The sequence below is a fragment of the Loxodonta africana genome, chromosome 14 (assembly GCF_030014295.1).
Source record: "Loxodonta africana isolate mLoxAfr1 chromosome 14, mLoxAfr1.hap2, whole genome shotgun sequence".
NCBI lineage: Eukaryota > Metazoa > Chordata > Mammalia > Proboscidea > Elephantidae > Loxodonta > Loxodonta africana.
The window spans coordinates 84,556,101-84,579,925 of NC_087355.1; positions in this window are offsets into that span (position 1 = coordinate 84,556,101).

Sequence of the window (23,825 nt, forward strand, 5' to 3'; positions counted from 1 at the left end):
TAGATTGTTGTTCTCTGCTGAAATTCTCCAAAATGTCCTTATATTCTACATCATCTTTATCATAGTTATGTTAAAGTCCACCACTCATCTGTCAGTTTGTCACACTGTGGCGCCTTATGTGTTGCTGTGATGCTGCCAGCTATGCCACCAGTATTTTAAATACGAGCAGGGTCACCCATGGTGGACAGGTTTCAGTGGAGCTTCCAGGCTAAGACAGACTAAGGAAGAAGGACCTTGCGGTCTACTTCTAAAAAAATAAAAAATGGCCAGTGAAAACCTTATGAACAGCAGTGAAACATTGTCTGGTATAGTGCCAGAAGATGAGCCCTTTGGGTTGGAAGGCACTAAAAACATGACTAGGAAAGAGCTGCCTCCTCAAAGTAGAGTTGACCTTAAAGATATGGATGGGTTAAAGCTTTTGAGACCTTCATTTGCTGATATGGCACTACTCAAAATGAAAAGAAACAGCTGCAAACATCTATTAATAATTTGAATGTGGAATATACAAAGTAAGAATCCAGGAAAATTGGAAATCATCAACAATGAAATGGAACGCACAAAGGTTGATATGCTAGGCATTAGTGAGGTGAAATGGACTGGTATTGGCCATTGTGAATGAGATAATCACATGATCTTCTATGCCAGGAATGACAAATTGAAAAGGAATGGCATTGTGCTCATCCTCCAAAAGAACATTTCAAGATCTATCTTTAAGTACAACACTGTCAGTAACAGGATAATATCCACAGACCAACACGTAAGACAGTTAATATGGCTGTTACGCAAACTTATGCACCAACCACTAATGTCAAAGACGAAGAAATTGAATATTTTTACCAACTTCTGCAACCTGAAATTGATCAAACACGCAGTCAGGATTCATCAATAAGTACTGCTGATTGAAATGTGGAAGTTGGAAACAAATAAGAAGAATTGGTAGTTAGAAAATACGGCCTTGGTGATATAAATAACACTGGAGATCACATGAGAGAATTTTGCAAGATCAATGACTTCTTCATTGCAAATACCTTTTTTCAACAGCCAATATGGTGCCTATATGTGTGGATCTTGCCGAATGGAATGCATAAGGATCAATTTGACTACATCTGAGGAAAGAGATGATGGAAAAGCTCAATTTCATCAGTTAGAACAAGGCCAGAGGCCGACTGTGGAACAGATCATCAATTTCTCACAGGCAAGTTCAAGCTGAAGCTGAAGAAAATTAGAGCAAGCCCACAGGAGCCAAAATACATCCTTGAATATATCTCACCTGAATTCGGAGACCACCTCAAGAACAGATTTGATGCATTGAACTCTGATGACTGAATACCAGACAAGTTATAGGATGACATCAAGGACATCATACATGAAGAAAGCAAAAGGTCATTAAAAAGACAAGAAAGAAAAAAAAGACTAAAATGGATGACAGAAGAGACTCTAAACTTGCTCTTAAATGTCAGATATCTAAATCAAATGGAAGAAATGATCATGTAAAAGAGCTGAACCGAAGATTTCAAAGGATGGCTCGAAGAGACAAAGTAAAGTATGAAATGTGCAAAGATCTGGAGTTAGAAAGCGAAAAGCGAAGAACATGCTCAGCATTTCTCAAGCTGAAAAAATTCAAGCCTCAAGTTGTAGTACTGAAGGATTCCACTGGCAAAATATTGAGTGATGCTGGAAGCATCAAAAGAAAATGGAAGGAATGCACAGGGTCACTGTACCAAAAAGAGCTGGTCAATGTTAAACTATTTTAGGAGTGTCTTAGGCTGGGTTCTCTAGAGAAGCAAAATCGGTTAAGTGTATAAATATACATATAGAGAAATTTATATCAAGGAAATGCCTCACACGATTGTAGAGCCTGGAACATCCCAAGTCCATGGATCGGGCTAGAGGCTTTTTGTGATTCACATAGCCACAGGGGCTGGTGAACCCAAGATCAGCAGGTTGGAGAGCAGCTCTTGCTCACAGGCTGTGAAGATTGATGAGTCCTAACATCGGCAGGTAAGCTGCTAGTTCGAGTCCCAAGAACCAGAGGTCAGACAAACAGGAGCCAGCTGTAGGATCCGGTGCAGGCAAAAGCCAGAACATCTACTTATATTCGGATACAGTCCACACACTCAAGGAAACCCTCTTTTAACTGACTGACTACTTACAGTAGTCATGGGAGTGATCACATATAAACACTGAGAATCATGGCCCAGCCAAGTTGACACACAATCTTAACCATCACAAGGGGGTAGCATATAGTCGAGAACCAATGGTACTGAAGGAAGAAGGCCAAGCTGCACTGAAGGCACTGGTGAAAAACAAGTCTCTAGGAATTGGAGGAATACCAATGGACATGTTTCAACAAATGGATGCAATGCTGGAAGCATTTACTTGTCTTTGCCAAGAAATTTCGGAGACAGCCAGCTGGCCAACCAACTGGAAGAAATCCATGTTTGTGCTCATTGCTAAGAAAGGTGGATAAAGGTGGTCTAACAGAATGTGGAAATTACCAAATAATTTCATTCGTACCACATGCAGGTAAAATTGTGCTGAAGATAACTCAAAAATGGGTACAGCAGTCCATCACCAGGGCACTCCCAGAAATTCAAGCAAGATTCTGAAGAGGACATGGAAGGAGGGATATCATGACGGATGTCAGATGGACCTTGGTTGAAAGCAGAGAGTACCAGAAAGATGTTCACCTGTGTTTTATTGACTAGACAAAGGCATTCGACTGTGGGGATCATAACAAATTATGAATAACATTGTGAATAATGGGTATTCCAGAACACTTAATTATGTTCATGTGAAACCTGTACATAGACCAAGAGGCAATTGTTTGAGCAGAATAAGGAGATACTATGTAGTTTAAAATCAGGACAGGTGTGCATCAGGGTTGAATTCTTTCATCATACTTATTCAGTTTGTATGCTGGACAAATAATCTGAGAAGCTGGACTATATGAAGAAGAGTGGGGCATCAGGATTGGAGGAAGACTCATTAACAACCTGCAATATGCAGATTACAAAGCCTTTCTTGCTGAAAGTGAAGGGGACTTGAAGCACTTAACTGATGAAGATAAAATACTACAGCCTTCAGTATGGATAACACCTGTTATTGCTGTTGTTAGGTGCTGTCAAGTCGGTTCCGACTCATAGTGACCCTATGCACAACAGAACGAAACGCTGCCAGGTCCTGCGCTGTCCTTACAATCGTTGTTATGCTTGAGCTCATTGTTGCAGCCACTGTGTCAATCCACCTCGCTGAGGGTCTTTCTCTTTTCCACTGACCCTGCACTCTGACAAGCATGATGTCCTTTTCCAGGGACTGATCCCTCCTTACAACATGTCCAAAGCATGTAAGACGCAGTCTCGCCATCCTTGCCTCTAGGGAGCATCCTGGATAACACCTAAACATAAAGAAAACAAAAATTCTCATAACTGGACCAAAATGCAACATCATTATAAATGAAGAAAATATTGAAGTTGTGAAGGATTTCATTTTACTTGGATCCGCGATGAATGCACATGGAAGCAGCAGTCAAAAACTCAAATGACATTATTACATTGGGCAAATCTGCTACAAAAGACCTTTTAAAGTGTTAAAAACAAAGGTGTAATTTTGAGGACTAAGGTGGGCCTGACTCAAGCCATGGTGTTTTCAATCACCTCCTATACATGCAAAAACTGGACTGTGAATAAAGAAGACTGAAGAAGGATTGATGTTTTTGAATTATGGTTTTTGTAAAGAACACTAAATATACCACAGACTGCTGGAAGAACAAACAAATATGTCTTGACAGAAATAGAACCAGAATGCTCCTTAGAAGCAAGGATGGTGAGATTTGATCTCAGTACTTTGGACATACTATCAGGAGGGACCAGTCCCTGGACAAGGACATCATGCTTGGTGAAGTAGAGGGTCAGAGTAAAAGAGGAAGACCCTCAATGAGGTAGATTGACACAATGGCTGCAATGGAAACATAGCAACGATTGTGCAGGGGTGGCGCAGGACTGGGCAGTGTTCCGTTCTGTTGCACGTAGGGTCACTATGAGTTGGAACTGACTCGGCACCCAAAAATAACAGTGATAAAGTCTATTACTGCCAATTCCAATTCAAGTCTCCTGAGGATCTTTTTCTATTGCGTATTGATTTTCAGTCATTTAGGTATGTCTCCTGGATTCTTTCTTTATGCTTCTCTTTTGTCCACACTCTTGGACCCTAAGTCTTTGCTGCTTTGGTAGCTACCTGAAGCCTTCAGATTTTTTTCATGTTTTATCTAGCTTCTCTAAATATTTTCAGTGGCTAAATTGGACAATGTAACATGCATGTCATAGCCGTAAATGGAAGTACATTATGAATAATAGTGTTTGCTATCCAGTTTGTTTGTAAACATTTTATTCATTTTTATCATTAGTTCAATACGTGGAGACTCTAATTAATATAATTATTTCCTGTGTTGGGTGTAATTTTCAGGAATGGAGTTCTCTAGGAATTTCAGTAGAGTTCGAACAAAGGCAGTGAAATTTCTCAAAGACTCTGTTTGCTAAGAGGGGCATTATAATGACAAACAAATTCACGTGTCCACATTTTTACACTACACTGTGTAAACTTTCAAGGCGCATTGCACATGTAAGTGGTTTCATTGTTACAACTGATCCTTATAATGATTGAGAGGCAGTCAGATAAACTGTTAGCAGTGAACCCTCCCCCCACTTAGCTAAGGAAAGGACTCAGTTGCAGAGAGATTAAGTTTTGGGCCAAAGATGCTCTAGTTAGCATGCAGTGGAACAAAAGAAAGAATCTGGAATCTGGTTAGTCAGACTTGAGGGCAACTAATAACAACAGATTTGAGCTCAAGTCTTGGCTCTGCTGCTTAGTACTTAAGGGAAAATGGACACGTTTTAAACATTCCACGAGCCTTACTTACAAAATAACTAAAACAGGAATGATTTTTTTTTTCAAGGAGTTATTGTGACAATTCAATTAGACAGTGTATGTCAGTGGCCCTAGTACAGTGTTTGGTTCATTGCAGACTCTCAGTATACTGATTTCCCTACTCTTTTTAAACTGAAGGATGTGACTCCAAGTTCCATGTACTTTATAGTGTCTTCTCCTGCCTCTCACAATGCCTAATCCAGAACTGATATGCCAAATATTTGGCTGGTAAGAGAGATCACCTAGATCCAGAAATGGACCAAGTTAGGAAGTGGACAAAGATTGCCTTTAGTATAGCTGAATGCCTTTCATGAATTAGTCTTTCTTTCCAAGGCACCCCTACTAATAGTCTCATTTGAGGGATTTATTTCTATCAGGTTCTGTCTAAATTTCCACCTGACTCAAACAATGGGAAGACAGGATTCACTATGTATCCTGTACACCTTAGTTTTTATTGATAGCCTAAACAAGTACTGCTCCTAGCATTATCTTCTTCATTCTTTGTTTATCTCTGTGGAAAGAAATGCTCTGTTCACCGTTAAAAAGAAAAAATGTTAAGTATTATCCAATAAATTAGGGAATTGTATTTTGAGGGGTGGGCAGATTTTTTTCCAGTAAAAAATTCCTTGTCGTCACAAAATGCAGGGGGATGCTCACAAAGCAAAGCAAAATGCTCACTCCACTCTGAGTGAATGGATTGTCTTTCTGCACTATACTTGGCACTTTTTCTTGGCCTGAAGGCTGAGGACCCCTGAGCTTAAGAATTGAGCATGCCAGTGATAATGCCTCAGGTATCACACTCCAATGAAAAGGACACGCCTCCTCGTATTTCAAATGAGGACAATAGCACTTTCAATGCTTCTTTCACAGATTGATATTGAATAATGCATGTAAGAGCACTTTGCACAATTGGATACATTACAACACACACTAGGAATGGCTTCTTTCTTGGTGCTCTTCTTCCTCTGCCTCACTTCCAGCTCTTGGGCATCTGATTGGCAATGGCCTCTTTGTTGGCCTTTGTTGGGGGTAGAGGTTTGGTATCATTGCATGTCTAGTTACTCATCATTATTTGATTAACTAGCTAACTGCGCTAAGACCATTGCCGTTGAGTTGATTTCAACTCATAACAACCCTATAGGAAAGAGTGGAACTTCCCCATAGGGTTTTCTATGCTGTAATCTTTACTGAAGCAGATTGCCAGATCTTTCTCCCTTGGAGCGGCTGGTGGGTTCAAACTGAGGACCTTTTGGTTAGCAGCTGAGTGCTTAACCACTGCACATCAGGGCTCCTTTGCATTATTGGCTTCAATAATACTGACACGTGTTGGAAATTGTGGAAGTTCTGCATAGGATCTTATCAGAACCTGGAGGGCCAAAATAACTCCTTTGTAGAAGTGTATTGAATATGTTGCTCTTGCTGTTAGGTGCTGTCTAGTCTGTTCCAACTCATAGAGACCCTACGTACAAAAGAAAGAAATGCCGCCTGGTCCCGCGCCATTCTCACAATCGTTGCTGTGTTTGAGCCCCTTGCTGCAGCCACTGTGTCAATTCATCTTACTGAGGGTTTTCCTCTATTTTTTTGGACCACCAGTTTTACCAAGCATGATGTCCTTCTCCAGGGACCGGTCCATCCTGATAACACATCCAAAATACCTGAGACGAAGTCTTGCCATCTTCACTTCTAAGGAGCATTGTGGCTACACTTCTTTCAAGACAGATTTATTCATTCTTCTGGCAGTCCATGATATATTCAATATTCTTCACCAACACCATAGTTCGAATGCATCAATTCTTCTTTGGTCTTCCTCATTCATTAAATAAAATATGATTTTTATAAAACAATTGAAATAAAGTAAGACTTTTCAGAATCTTCCTGAGACATGGGTAAGTGGAAAGTATAGTGGGCTAAAGCAGTTTTGAAGGTTTGAGTTTAAAATGTTGAAAAAGAACTATATGCAAAAAAAGAACGATAACAACAAAACAAAACGAAAATTAAACCTGTTGCCATCAAGTCGACTCCAACTTATGGTGACCCCATGTGCTGCAGAGTAGAACTGTTCCATATGGTTTTCAAGGCTGTGGCCTTTCAGAAGGTTTTCAAGGCTGTGGCCTTTCAGAAGCAGGTTGCCAGGCCTTTCTTCCTAGGTACCTCTGGGTGGGTTCGAACACCAACATTTAGATTAGTATTCAGTTGGCTAAGCCTTTGTGCCACCGGAGGGCTCTGTAATAATGCAGTGATCTTTAAAAATCACTGCATTTAATGATCTTTAATATCCATTATAGCTTTCACTCAGCTGTTCGCTCAAATACTATGGAGCTCCTACTATGTTCCTGTTGCTGTGGACCAGTATTTTGTCTTATTTTAAACCTGATTCCCCACCCCTGTCAGTCTAGGGCACATTTGGATGAGTTACTGTGTTATCAGCGCACAGATACCCAGTTCTCCGGGAGACCGTGGGCTGTGGGCTTACTCCAGAGCTGATCAGGATGCACTTGGTGTGGCTGGCTGATTGGTATGTCGTATAAATAGAACACTGGAAACACAATATGGGAAAAGGAAGAGCTAAATGTCAGAAAAAACACCCTGAAAATAACCATTCAAATGTATGCAAATTGCTTAATTAATTGACCTCCTTTGTGCTTGCAGATATCCTTTGACTTCCCCTTGGTGAATTGGTTATTTTTCATTGTGCTCGCAAACAATATTCCAAAGCTAATTAAACCCTTTCGAGCTATAGGTTAATATTCAATTCATATGTAAACACATTTATAAACATTAATCAAATCCAAATTACCCATTTCATAAATACTGGTTTATTCATTTTCAGTTAATAGATCTGTTCTCTGAATTTATTCAGTGTTGGTCTTGAGGAGTTCACGTTTAGGGAGATGATGGTTATTTAAATGGCTAACTAGTGCTTACTTTCAAGTCTATTATGACTTTGCCTTCTTCCCAGTTGTTTGTTTCTATAAAGGCTTAGCACGGAGGTTTCATCTGGAGTGTTGGTGGGGCATATGAAATAGGATGATGATATGAGAAAACTGTTCCATCTGTTTAAAGAGATGTCAAAGGGAAGTCTTACTGCCTGTTCAGGATAGATGCATCAAAGAGTAGAATTTCAGCATAGGCAACACAACCTCCCATCTGGCCTCAGCTTGGCAATGTACTTATTTGTCCATCTATTAATTAAATGGATAATTAATGTTTCCATATTGCTATCCATCCATCCATCCATCCACCCATCCATCCATTCATCCACCCATCCACCCACCCACCCATCCATCCCCCCATCCCCCCACCCACCCACCCATCCACCCATCCATGTATCCATCCATTAATATTCACTCAACAATCAACTGTTAAATATCCCTGTGCATCAAAATATGAAAAAAAAAATGCTTGAAATAGTGCAAATTCCTGGGTCCCATCACAGATCCACTGAAGCCAATATATCTGAATATTTAATAAACTTCCAGAGTAATTATGATATGCGCTAATCTTTAATGATTTATATCTCACATCAATATGTGTTATGCACATGGTTTGTGCCGGGCACTGAAATAGAATTTGGACACTGAGGGTAAAATTTGAATGAAGCAGACACTCCTTACGACATTGGTACTTGCAATTAAATATGAGTGCCAAACAGAGGACATGTAAGGAACTACGAGGCTATATAACCTGAGATCCAGGAATGGCCTTCTCAAGAACATCACAGCTAAGCAGAGCCCGGAGGCTAAATGGGATTTAACCACATGAAAAAGAACTAACCAGGCTACCTGACTTTAAACATCAATGAGTTGAATTTGGTTTGTAATGTTGTGTATGGTTTCTATACCCTTGCTGGTTTTCTATCTGCATTGCTATCAGTTATAGAGAAAGGGATGTATAAGGCTCAGCCCTGGATTAGCCAGTAGGCAAAATAAGCCTGTGCTTGGGGCACCAAGGGAAGGGGACACCACAGAATGTCATTTTCCCTGGCCATCATGTTCTTAACTCTACCATTGCCACAGGTTTTTTTCTTTTTTTGAACTGTCTTTATCCACTCTGTTCAACTTTAAGCTCCATTGTTAAAAAACCTTTTTTCTTGTTTTTGACTTGGTGAGTGACTGAAGTCTAAAAGGTGCCACCATATATCACATTTGTTTCCAGTTCATCACAGGAGAGCTTCACATTCATTGAGTGTAAACACGGCTGCCTGGGACTGCAACCATTTAAGGCCTCAGCTGATTTGTGTGACAGACACTTCTCATTGTTAAGCTCTTTTTTTTTTACACATTGGAAGGTCTGAGGGGCACAATTGGTGGGTGATATGTAGGGCATCAGCAGGCCTTAATCTGACCCTGATAAGTGTGGCCAGTTCTTTTTTCAGATCCATCCAGTTCTGCTCCATGTATTTTGAAGTTCTGGCTTTAGATATACCCCACATTTATGATTGTAATGTTTTATCATTACATATGGTCTTTCAGTGGGGCCCTGGTGGCTTAGTGGTTAAGAGCTATGGCAGCTAACCAAAAAGTTGGCAGTTCAAATCCACCAGCCACTCCTTGGAAACCCTATGACGCAGTTCTACTCTGTTGTATGGGGTCACTATGAGTCGGAATAACTCTATGGCAAAGGGTTTCTTCATCCTGGTAAGTTTCCTTTTTCTGAAGTCTATTTTAATATTAATAGAGCCACTACAGCTTTTTTTTTTCATGTAAAATTAGTGTTTGTTGGAAAAAATGGCTTGGGGGCAGTGTCTGACCTTCTCTAACTTCACAAGGGGGTGGCGAATCAAGATCAACAGCCCAAGGCTGATTCCTCTGAGGCAGAGATCAGACATGCCTCCTCTCTCCACCATCTTTACCTGCTCTGACACCCACCATCCCTCCCATAGCACTCTCTACTTATATGCTGGGTTCAATATTTCATTCAATGGCCACACAGAATTCACAGACCACACTCATGATTATGGGGTTTATTATAAGGGAAGTAACAGTTACAATTCAGGTTCGGAAATGCTTAGGATACAGTTCTTCCATTAGGACAGCCTCTTCCCAGCCTCCACTTTCCCTGGCCCTTCGCCTCTGCCCAAAGGCACTCCACTTTCTTTTTCCTTGGGCCAGGAAGCCCACTATGCCATCTCCTGCTGCTGGATCTCTGCCCCTGGGTCTCTGCCAGCTTCAATGTTACAGCTCACTCTCCCTCAGTCTCCTGGTTCCAGGAGCTTCTCAGGGCAGGGATCCGGGGTCCAAAGGATGTGCCAGCTCTTCTTCCTTGATAGTGATGGGATCCTCTCTTTCCCACCTCTGCAATGGCTCATTTCAAACCCAGCAGAATGGCAAAACTGACCAATCCCTTGGTGGGCCATAGTTACCATATTTGCACAGTCCCACCCAATTACTTGATTTCTTGACTGCATCAGTCAAGAAATCAAAAGACACATTGCATCGGGAAAATCTGCTGCAAAGGACCTCTTTAAAGTGTTGAAAACCAAAGACGTCACCTTGAAGACTAAGGTACGCCTGACCCAAGCCATGGTATTTTCAATTACGCCATATGCATGTGAAAGCTGGACAGTGAATAAGGAAGACTGAAGAAGAGTTGGCACCTTTGAGTTGTGGTGTTGGTGAAGAATATTGAATATACTGTGGACTGCCAAAAGAACAAACAAATCTGTCTTGGAAGAAGCACAACCAGAATGCTCCTTAGAAGCAAGGATGGCAAGACTGCATCTTACATACTTTGGACATGTTGTCAGGAGGGATCAGTCCCCGGAGAAGGACATCATGCTTGGTAAAGTACAGGGTCAGTGAAAAAGAGGAAGACCCACAATGAGGCGAACTGACACAGTGGCTGCAACAATGGGCTCGAGCATTTAACAACAATTGTAAGGATGGTGGGGCAGTGTTTCGTTCTGTGGTACATAGGGTCGCTATGAGTTGAAACCAACTTGATGGCACCTAACAGCAACAACAACCCAATTACTTGAATGGGAGCTACAAGACCATGGCAAGAAAGGCCACACAAAAGCAATCCATTATGGCCCATTTGCACGTTGTATCTTTCTGTACCTTTTTACTTGTACCTTACCTACGTTTTTATATTTAAAAGGGACATTTTGTAGAGAGTACGTGGTTGGTTTTTCTTGTTTTCCTGATGTAATCTGGCAATCTCTGTCTATTACTGGTCTGTTAACTAACATTTAATATAATTATTGATAGGGTTGGATTTAAGTCTACCACTTACTTGCTTTCTATTAGTCCCCTTTGATTTTCTTTCCCATTCTCCTTTAATTTTTTCTTTTGGATTATTTGAATATGTGTTAACATTTCATTTTAATTAATCTGTGGACATTTGGTCTATCTGTCTCTTTTTTTTTTAAGTGATTGCTTTAGGGATTACGATATACCCACCTTTTTATAGTCCGCTTAGAGTCAAAATTCTACCATTTCAAGTAAAATAGGTACATTGAGCCTCCCTCATATAGGTTATATTTTTCATATTTATGACATGTGCATATATTAAAATGACTCATTTTAATGTATATAGTTTCATTCTAGTCCAGAAGCAGCCTTTCAACCAGACTTGATTGATTAACATGGTTCTTGCTTACCAGCCTCTGGGGCTACCTTTGTTCTGCCCATTGCCAAGGTGTTGTCATTACCATTACTCAGGATTAGTGCATTACTGAAGACTGCCTCTCAGCTGGCAACATTATTAGGAAAGTCACATGTATTGTAAGGTAAATCATGAGCAAGTAAAAGTTCTAGGTTAAAATAGGGCCTCAAAAGACCGAACCCTTAAGGAAGAGGCCTAGAAGAATTTGTCAGGGATTCGGGACATCAGCCAACCTGGATGCTCAGATGGAAGCTCTCTCGCCAATATGGTGTTGGGATGTAGACCAGGAGTATGGGAAGAAGTGCCCTATATATAGACCAGTGACTTGGGTTGGATAGATAGGGAAAGTACAATTCTGAATATAGGCAATTAACAGGAGGCTCAACTCTTGTTCATGGGACAGTTTGTACTAGAGATCAGTATATGAGACTCTTGCATGCCTACCATGCCCATAGACCCCTTATGAACACAGTGAGCTTGGGAATCACTTGATCATAATTTATGACACCTCCGATTGGATGAGGAACATGAATATACATGAACAAAACAACAACAAATACAACACACAAAATAAAACAACAACAAAATCATACATAAACTAAATAGAAGAGGGGGACCAAGACAGGGAAGGATTAACCAGTAAGCATGGTATGCAGCAGCTCGCATTCAGCGAGGTACACATGACTTAATCGTATTTACTTGCTAATATGTGGTGAGCAATTTCACCCGGGTTTCACCACGTCTTTGATGTGGTGGGGGACAGGTGAAATTGTGCACTCCAGACTGTTGGGGAGGCACAGTTGGGTCTGTGCATACCTTACTTATTTGGCAATCCAGCCCTGGACCAAGGGGACATAAGCCTCCTATAAGCTAGACATGAGAGGGGGACCAGAATTCTAGGTAGTGGCCTACTGTGAGAAAGCTGCTTAGCAGAGGTGCTTCCAATCAGAATTTAACTTGGGAAATTGTGAAATCTCAAACAGGTGGCAGGAAAAATAGGAGCAATAGAGACTCAAAGAAAAGGAAAGAATCACAATGGGAAGCCAGATGCAGATCCAGTTGGCTCGGAAGCTGGGCAATCATCGTTTCAAATCCTGACTCTGCCACCTCTTAGTGGGGCAACCACAGGCACTTTATCTGCCAAACTTGGGTGATGACGAAAATATCTAACATGGGGCTGTTGTGAGGCTTAAATGAGCATATAAATATAAAGCATTTAATATTTTTACCCACATGTTGCTGTCATTAGTTTCCATTGAGTCTGCTCTGACTCATGATGACCTTACTTAGAACAAAATGTTGCCTGGTCCTGTGCCATCTTCAAAATCTTTGATATGTTTACCCACATACTAAATATTGAGTGCAAGGCTAACCGGTGGTACCATAGAATAGAGTGCATCAGATGCAAACCTCTGGGCGAAAGAGTATGTGACAGGTTTCCAGAACCACTGTGGGCCCTGCAGTTGCTCTCGTACTGACGATGGAAGCGTCTCCATGGGCACCGAGCTCTGTGATTACTGAGATGGTATTATATACAATTACGCTTTGCAAGTATTCTTACAGCAAATCCTCAGGAATGATTGAAATCTGGACATGACTTTGCAAGTCACAGGAGCCTAACACAAATTCTAGTCTCAGGGCATCAAAGTATATCCATATCCCATTATCTTAATTGGGTTCTCAAGAGGAGCAAAACCAGTGAGACTTCTATATATAAATGTATAGAAAGGGACTGACTTCAATGAAATGGCTCACACAATTGTGGGATTGGCAAGTCTCAAACCTGTAGGTCAGGTGGTAGGTAGGCTAGAGACTACTACTGGCTCGTAGGATTGTGGCAGCTGGCAAATCCAAAATCTGCAGCTCAGGTGGCAGGTAGGATACTTCTTCAGGCTTATGTTCCAAGATCCTGAGGCCAGGCAATGAGAACAGTGCATGACTGAGAGAGAGTGAGCTCTGTCAGAATATCAGTTCATGTCCTGGAGATAGACCACAGCCCCAAGGGAATTCCCCTTTCAACTTATTGGCTGCTCAGATCAGATCACATCATGGAAGATGATTGCATTATATTACATCATGGAACAGCAGCATGTCAAGTATCTCCCAAACCACCGAGAATCACAGCCTAGTCAAGTTGCTACATAAAATTAACCATCACACACGTTCTGGCACTGGGGAGAGGACATCCTAATAATTTCCTTCTCCACTTATCTCTTTTTACAACAGGAACCAGCAAGTATGAGAGTATAGGTTGCAGACCTTAAATCCTTGGAGATAGGTCAGTAGGGATTTGCAGATACTGCATGAACATTCTTACTGCTCACAAGTGCCTTCCAACAGATGAAGCATAGATTCCCAATAGTTTCGCTAGGCATTCTTATAATCTGATCCAAGCCTACATTTTCAGCATCATTTGAAGCTATGCTCTAACTTTGATACCTATTCTCTCACACAGTGATTTTCAAACTTTTTGGTTGTAGACTTTCTTAGTCAATCTCGCTTAGAAAGCTCAGTATCTAAACTGATAAAAGCAGAGAATACTCAAGCATAATGGGGATGGGTCTCCTAAGAGACCCATCGGCTCTATACCCACCCCAAGCAACGTTGATGTGTACCAAAGTTTTAATCATTATGACAAAGTGCTTCAGTCATTCCCCAGTGCACTGGGCATGTAATTCATTGCCACGGCCCCTTACTGGTACATTTCTCATCTGTCTTTGCCACCTGCACAAATTCTCCTTAGGCTTCAAGGCCAAGCTTAAATGTCACCTGCCCTGTGCTTCGCACTGACTCCTAGCCCCAACATCAAATGTGTAATACCCTTATCTATGCTCCAGAACGCTTCACACATGCCCCTCTCCTGTTATATCTTTCTCCCAGCCTCTATATTGAGTTCTCCAAGGGCAAAGACTGGGTGCTTTTCATCTTTGTATCTTTGCAACAGAGCTAGACAACATAAGTAAAGCTCAGTGCTTTTTGTGTCCCTGATAATACGTATTAAAATATGACTACAAATTATTATCTTACCAAGGACACAGTGAGGGTTGCTGCTAGTGTGCACGAAGCAGGCACAGTCTTCAGACGTGCAAAAAGGGTTTCTTTGAGTCAGTCTAGTTCCTCATTGCATCCTGAATCTTTTTTTTTTTTATGTTATTATTTCTTTTAGAATTTCTGTAATTTTCTCCTACTGTATATGTTACAAGACATCACTGAACTGGGCTTGATTTTGTGTCCTTATTTCCTGTTAAATGCTTAAATGATAGTCTGTTTTTGAGTACTGATATACAGCTGTTTCCATAGCTACCTGATCATAACAGTTAATTAGACTAGCATGTTTTCAAAAGCCTTTTGAATGACATTTCTCTACTAATAAACACCTGACTTCTTATTCAATTAGTGCATTTTTCTTATTTCTCTTAGGAGACATTTATGAATGCTACATAATGTCTTGCTTCAATAAATAAAATATAATAGGAGTCAGGTAAATTTTCGGGAGTCCAGGTGGCCCAGTCATTAAACACTTGACTGCTAACTGAGAGGTCAGTGGTTTGAACCAGGCTTGGAACCTGTTCTTCCCAGTTCAGTCATGGCTAACGAAGTGAAACCAGAATAAACCCCTTTTTGTAAAATATGGCTGTACCAGAATAATAACCCGAACGGGAAAAATTATGGGTCCACACCCTGCTAGAAATTTAATCTCCCTCTTAGAAAACAAGGACAGTGTTCAAGTTGAACAGCAACCAAATCTCTTGACTAGCAGAGCTGGAAACAGCTGTGACTAGCTCAAAGATGATGGTTGACCACTCTGCTTTGAATGTGTGTTGTGCTCCACAGTCTTGGCAATAATCCAATGTCCCATACCAGGCTCCTGAAAGGGGTCATTATACCTCTTTTTTTTTAAGCCTCCCATTCCAGGACTTCAACCCATAATTTTTCCTATTCTGGTACACCCACATTTTACAAATTCTGATCTGTTCTGATTTTGCTGTGCCAGCCATGGCTGAACCAGTTTGAACCTGTTCAAAGCCCTGGTTCAAACCCATCAGCCTCTCCGTTGGGAGAAAAATGTGTCTATCTGCTTCCATAAAGATTACAGCCTTGGAAACCCTATGGGGCAGTTCTCTTCTGTCCTGTAAGGTTGCCATGAGTTGGAATCAACTCAACAGCAATAGGCTTGGGGTTTTGGATGCGTTTGGGCTCTTTCTGCTCATTGCTCCACCCGGAAGTCATCTTTCTCTGTTCAGTGAACTCTTAGAGCAGAAGACTCAACAGTGATGCACACTTGTAAATCACTTTCTAGTTTAAAAAGTGGTTTTGCATATGCCTCGTCACTAAAACTTCACAAAGAACCCAGGAACATAAGTATGATCATTGTTCTCATTTTGCAGAAGGGGGAACTGGAGCTTCTCCAATACAGACCACATGGCATATTTACCTTGCATACCTGGTGCCGGGTACATAGTGGGTGTACATTTGTTTCCTAGGGCCATTTGTTTCCAAAGTACTACAAGCTGTATGGCTTAGAAGAACAGAAACATGCGTCTCGCAGTTCTGGAGGTTAGAAGTCTGAAATCAGGGTGTCAGCCATGTTGATTCCTTCTGAGGACCATGAGGGAAAGCCTGTCCTATGCCTCTTTCTTAGTTTCTGAAGACGACTGGCGACCCTTGGCATTGCTTGACTTATAGATGCGTCTTTTCAATCTCTGCCTCTGTCTGCACATGGCCATCTCTCCTCTGTGTCTGTGTATGTGTGTCTTCTCTTTTTTTGAGCACATCACTCTTATTTGAGTAGGACATTGTGTTAGCTTAACTAATAGCATCTTCATGGACCCTATTTCCAAACAGTCACATTCAAAGGAACTGGAGGTTAGGGTATCAACAAAAACAACAAAATTTTGTTTTGTGTGGGCACAATTCTACCCATATCAGAATGCTCAACAAATACTGATTTGACCTGAGTAGCCTGCCCAAGGTGACCCAGGTATGTGTTTGTCTCCTTGTGTCTGTACTCCCCTTTATAAGTTACCACCCAGAAGGGATTAGCTTTAAGACCCACTCTGCTCTCAATGACCTCATCAAGATAAAAAAGAAAAACCTTATTTCCAAACAAGACCATATCCACAGGTATGGGGATCAGGACTTCAGTAGATATTTTGGAGGGCATACTATCTGTCTTAGTCATCTAGTAGTACTATAACAGAAATATCACAAGTGGATGACTTTAACAAAGAGAAATTTATTTCTTCAGAGTAAAGTAGACCAAAAGTCCAATTTCAGGGTGTCACCTCCAGGGGAAGGCTTTCTCTCTCTGTTAGCCTTCTCATCAATCTTTCCCAGGACTAGGAGCTTCTCCAAACAGGCACCCCGGCTCCAAAGGATGCACTCTGCTCCCATCATTGCTTTCTTGGTGGTATGAGGTCCCCCCTCTGCACTTGCTTCCCTATCCTTTCTATTTCTTGAGAGATAAAAGGTGGTGGAGGCCACACTCCAGGGAAACTCACTTTACTTTGGATCAGGGTTGTGCCCTGGGGAAGGGTGTTACAATCCAACCCTACTTCTCTTTAACATAAAATTATAATTACAAAATGGAGGGCAACCACACAATACTGGGAATCATGGCCTAACCAAGGTGACACATATTTCTGGAGGACAAAATTCAATCCATGACACTATCTAGGGGGATATCCTTCCATGGGGCAGGGGTTTTCTTTCTCTGGGGACTACCTAGTCGAGAGGTCCCAGAGATGATGAATTCCTAGAAACAGGGAGTTCCTAAATGTACATTTTTTCAAACTTCTTTTTCTTTCCCATTGAAATTTTTGTTGCCTGTGTTGGAAAGAAGGAGCCCTGGTGGTGCGGTGGTTAAGCGCTTGGCTGCTAACTGAATGGTTAACAGTGAGAACTTACCAGCTGCTCCACAGGAGAAAGATGTGGCAGCCTGCTTCCATAAAGATTACAGCCTTGGAAACTCTATGGGACAGTTCTGCTCTGTCGTACAGGGTCACTATGAGTTAGAATCAACTTGACAGCAGTGGGCATGTTGGAAAGAGTTTCCTTCATAGGGAGGTAGACAGCATGCATGAGAGTGAAAAGGTGTCTAGGCCTAAAGAAAGTAAAAAAAAAAAAAAAAAAGCAAGCACAGAGTCAACCAAGACTGCATCAGAAGTCATGCATATCAAATCTTCATAAGATTTCTGAAACCAAGTGCTTCCTCTCAGCTGGCAGCTATTTTTGTTTTGTTCTTAAGCCATCATTTCTACCCATAATGTAGCTACTACTTAATTAGAGATGAAAACTCAAAACCTTTACTTTCAACGCCCTCAGTGACTTGGTTTCTACCTAATTTTCCCTGTTTATATCCCATACGTTTTCTTTATAGTCCATGTACTCTATTTACATCTTATAAACTCTATGTCCTGTGCACTCTGTTTACATCCCACGTAGTCTACTTATACCGCATGTACTCTGACAATATCTTATGTACTCTATATTTTGTGCACTCTACTTATATCCTATATAATGTATTTATAGCCCATATACTCTACTTAGATGCCCTGGTGGCACAATGGCTAAGCACTTGGCAGCTAATTAAAAAGGTGGCTGTTCTAACACACCCTGCAGCTCTACAAGAAAAAAGACCTGGCGATCTGCCCTCATAAAGATTACAGCATAGGAAACTCTATGGAGCAGTTCTACTTTGTCACATTGGGTCACTATGAGTTGTAATCCCCTCCATGGCACACAACAACAACAACTTGTTGTTGTTAGGTGCCATTGAGTTGGTTCTGACTCATAGCAACCCTCTGCACAACAGAACGAAACACTGCCTGGTCCTGTGCCAAACTTAGAATCGTGATTATGCTTGAGCCCATTGTTGCAGCCACTGTGTCAATCCATCTTGTTGAGGGTCTTCCTCTTTTCTGCTGACCGTGTAGTTTACCAAGCATGATGTCCTTCTCCAGGGACTGACTGATCCCTCCTGAAAGCATGTCCAAAGTATGTAAGATGCAGTCATGCCATCTTTGCTTCTAAGGACCATTCTGGTCATACTTCTTCCAAGACAGGTTTATTCATTCTTTTGGCAGTCCGTGGTATATTCAATATTCTTCACCAACACCACAATTCAAAGGTGTCAATTCTTCTTCAGTCTTCCTTATTCATTGTCCAGCTTTTGCATGCGTATAACGCGATTAAAAATACTATGGCTTGGGTCAGGCACACCTTAGTCTTCAGGGTGACATCTTTGCTTTTCAATACTTTAAAGAGGTCCTTTGCAGCAGATTTGCCCAATGCAATGTGTCTTTTTGGTTTCTTGATAGCTGCTTCCATGGGCGATGATTGTGGATCCAAGTAAAATGAAGTTCTTGACAACTTCAGTCTTTACTCCGTTTATCATGATGTGGCTTATTGGTCCAGCTGTGAGGATTTTGGTTTTCTTTACATTGAGGTGTAATCCATACTGAAGGCTGCGGTCTTTGATTTTCATCAGTAAGTGCTTCAAGTCCTCTTCCCTTTCAGCAAGCAAGGTTGTGTCACCTGCATAACGCAGTTTGTTAACGAGTCTTCCTCCAATCCTAAAACCCTGTTCTTCTTCATATAGTCCAGCCTGTTGGATTATTTGCTCAGCATATAGATTGAATAGTTATGGTGAAGGGATACAACCCTGATGCACACCTTTCCTGACTTTAAACCACTCAGAATCCCTTTGTTCTGTCCAAACAACTGCTTCTTGATCTATGTACAGGTTCCTCATGAGCACAATTAAGTGTTCTGGAATTCCTATTCTTCACAATGTTGTCCATAATTTGTCAAGATTCACACAGTTTGATGCCTTTACATAGTCAAAACACAGGTAGACATCCTTCTGATATTCTCTGCTTTCAGCCAGGATTCATCTGACATCAGCATTGATATCCCTGGTTCCACTTCCTCTTCTGAATCAGGCCTGAATTTCTGGCAAGTCCCTGTCGATATACTGCTGCAGCCACTTTTGAGTGATCTTCAGCAAACTTTCGTTTGTGTGTGATATTAATGATATTTTTTGATGATTTCTGCATTCAGTTGGATCACCTTTCTTGGGAAATCCATAAATATGGATTTCTTCCAGCTTTCTTCCAAATTTCTTGACACAGACAAGTGGAGTCTTCCAGCACTGCATCCGTTTGTTGAAATATCTCAACTGATGGTCCGTCAATTCCTGGAGCCTTGTTTTTCATCGATGCCTGCAGTGTAGCTTGGACTTCTTCTTTCTGAACCATGGGTTCCAGATTACATGCTACCTCTTGAGATGGTTGAATGTCGACTAATTTTTTCTGACATGATGACTCTGTGTATTCTTTCCATCTTCTTTTGATGCTTCCTGCGTCGTTTAATATTTTCCCCATAGAATCCTTCACTATTGCAACTCAAGGCTTGAATTTTTTCTTCAGTTCTTTCAGCTTGAGAAACACTGAGTGTGTTCTTCTTTTTTGGTTTTCTATCTCCAGCTCTTTGTACGTGTTATTATAATACTTTACTTTGTCTTCTCGAGCCACCCTTTGAAATCTTCTGTTCAGTTCTTTTACTTCATCATTTCTTCCTTTTTCTTTAGTTGCCCAACCTTCGAGAGCAAGTTTCAGAGTCTCCTCTGACATCCATCTTGGTCTCTCCTTTCTTTCCTGTCTTTTCAATGACCTCTTGCTTTCTTCATGGATGCTGTCTTTGATGTCATTCCACAACTCCTCTGGTCTTTGGTCATTAGCGTTCAATGCATCAAATCTATTCTTGAGATGGTTTCTAAATTCAGGCTGAATATACTCAAGGTTGTACTTTGGCTCTCGTGGACTTGCTTGGATTTTCTTCAGTGTCAACTTGAACTTGCATATGAGTGATTGATGCTCTGTTCCACAGCTGGCCCCTGGTCTTGTTCTGACAGATGATGTTGAGTTTTCCATCCTCTCTTTTCACAGAGGTAGTTGATTTAATTCCTGTGTATTCCATCTGGTGAGGTCCATGGGTATAGTCGCTGTTTATGTTGGTGAAGAAAGGTATTTGCAATGAAGAAATCATTGATTCTGCAAAATTCTATCATTTGATTTCTGGCATTGTTTCTATCACCAAGGCCATATTTTTCAACTACTGATCCTTCTTCTTAGTTTCCAACTTTTACATTCCAATCACCCGTAATTATCAATGCATCCTGATTGCATGTTCAATCAATTTCAGATTGCAGAACTGATAAAAATCTTCAATTTCTTCATCTTTGGCCTTAGTTGTTGTGTGTAAATTTGAATAATAATCATAGGCATATGGATATTATCCTATCACTGACTGCTTTGTACTTCAAGATAGATCTTAAAATGTTCTTTTTGATGATGAATGCAACACCATTCCTCTTCAAACTGTCATTTCTGGCATAGTAGGCTATATGATTATCCGATTCAAAATGGCCAATACCAGTCCATCTCATCTCACTAATGCCTAGGATATCGATGTTTATGCATTCCATTTCATTTTTGACGATTTCCAATTTTCTTAGATTCATACTTCGTACATTCTAGGTTCCAATTATTAATGGATGTTTGCAGCTGTTTCTTCTCGTTTTGAGTCACGCCACATTAGCAGATGAAGGTCCTGAAAGCTTGAGTCCATGTCATTAAGGTTGACTCACTTTGAGGAGGCAGCTCTCCCCCAGTCATCTTTTGAGTGCCCTCTAACCTGGGGGGCTAATCTTCCAGCACTGTATCAGACAATGTTCTGCTGCTATTCATAAGGTTTTCACTGGCTAATTCTTTTCAGAAGTAGACTGCTGGGTCCTTCTTCCTAGGCTGTCTTAGTCTGGAAGCTTAGCTGAAACCTGTCCCCCATGGGTGACCCTGCTGGTATCTGAATACTGGTGGCATAGCTTCCAGCATTACAGCAACACACAAGCCTCCACAGTATGACAAACTGACAGACACATGGGAGAACAACAACATATTCTATTTATATTTTATGTACTGTATTTATATCCCATGTGTCTTAGTCATCTAGTGCTGCTATAACAGAAATACCACAAGTTGATGGCTTTAACAAAGAGAAGTTTATTCTTTCACAGTTCAGTAGGCTAGAAGTCCGAATCCAGGGTGCCAGCTCCAGAGGAAGGCTTTCTCTCTCTGTCAGCTCTGGAGGAATGTCCTTGTAATCAGTCTTCCCTTGGTCTGGGAGCATCTCAGCGTGGGAGCCTCAGGTCCAAGGGTTAAGCTCTGCTCCCAGCACTGCTTTCTTGGTGGTCTGAGGTCCTCATGTCTCTCTGGTCACTTCTCTTTCATATCTCAAAAGAAACTGGCTTAAGACACTACCTAATCTTGTAGACCTCATCAGTGTAATTGCTGCTATTCCATCTTATTACATCATAGTGATAGGATTTACAACATATAGGAAAATCACATAAAATGATGTACAATCACATAAAATCATGGACAAGCCCACAGTACTGAGAATCATGGCCCAGCTAAGTTGACAGATATTTTGAGGGGACACAGTTCAATCCATGACACCATTTACCCTGTTAATATCTTATATACTGTATATCCCATGCACTGTGTTTATATTCTGCATAGTTTACTTATATCCCATGCACCCCATTAATAGTCCATGTACTCTCTTTCTTGATTTTGTTACAACAACCGTGTATTCCCTGGTCAGACCTGTTTCTAAATTCTATGCCTTGTTCATACTCTCTCCATTTCCTCATTGGCCTTATCTTCCTCCTTGTCATGTCATCCCGCAGGCTCAGCTCACGTGTTTCCTTTTCCAGAAAGCCACCTTGGTCCTCCCTCTCCCTTTGGGCTGTGCAGAGAAGACCCCTTCTGTGGCTCCTCGATACCTTGCACATCTCTCTCTCTCTCAATGCATCGGTACCCTTATGTTACATTGTCTGATTGTGCATTTGTTACCCCTACCCCGACTAGTGTGAAGCCCTTATTGTTAGGAATGGCTAGTTCAGCTTGCAAATCTGGTGTCTAACACAGGGCCAAATAGATGTTTGCTGACTGAGTCTATGCACTGACACACCTCTGGAATTGACAAGCAAGCAATAAATAACACTCTTCTGGGTGATGTGTTAAAACGATACAGAACCGTAATGTAAAAAAAATAATAAAAGAGGCATAAAGAGAAAAACAAACAAACAAACAAAAAAACGCATTGCCATCAAGCTGATTCCAACTCATAGGAGTGAATAAAGAATGAATTGGAAACAATTATTTTAAAAGCATTGAGGATTTACTTGCATGTAGGTCTAAAGAAAGACCTGGCAATCTGCTCCTATAAAGATTATAATCTAGAAAACTCTCTGGGGCAGTTCTACCCAGTCTCATGGGTTGCTATGCGTGGAAAATTTATTCAACAGCACCTAAAACAATGACAGGGTCTCTATGAGGGAGAGCAGCTGTTATGAAGACCTAAACCTTTGACCAAAAGCAGAAAACAAGATTTCACAAAAAAGTAATTGGTTGGTTTAAACACATTCTCAGTTGTCCCTTCAGGAGTGATGGGTTATAGTGGAGCTGGTGCCCCTATGGCTGAGCCCAAAGCCCATTGGTTGGGTCCAGATGATTTGCTCAATGAACAAGTTCACCATCAGTCTGTTTTCTGTGGATTCTGAGCAGTTTTTTGAAAACCAGTTGCTTTGATTCCTTCTTCTGGGATCCTGACCACCTCTGATCTTATACACTCTAGGCCGGGGTGGTGAAGGGGCAAGTCTGCATGAACAGGATCAAGGCTCAACAGAAGTTTCCCTTATCAGTTCAGAGAAAAGTAGGTGAGGGAAGGCTTTGCAGAAGAAGGGCATCTGAGTAGATGTCAAAGGATGAAGAGGTGTTTTGCTCTTTGATCTTTTTTTCCCCCAGAGGGATCTACAGTCAAATTAAATGCAAGAGTAAGGAAGGAGGATACTGGAGAAAATGCATCTAACCTGAAAGCAAGGAAGGCTAGTCTCCAGGAAAAAAAAAAGGGTTTTGTAATATTCATGCCATATTAACTGCCACAACAACAAATACTGGTTGAATTTCTGGCATCTGTTGGAAAAACACAAGGGTGCCTGGAGATTCACAGTCATGAAAGTTGTTTGGATCCTTAATACCCTATTAACTGGAAGTATTTGAGATGCAGCCTTCTCCTGCTCCTTTTTCTCATCTTCGTTTTTCTTTTTTTCTAGGTGAAATGATAACTGAACTTTGTGTAGCTTTCTGCATGAATAATAATGATTCTTACTATACTTATTAATATTGAGACTCCAGCCTCTGGGCACCATTACCAACCCCCAACTTGTG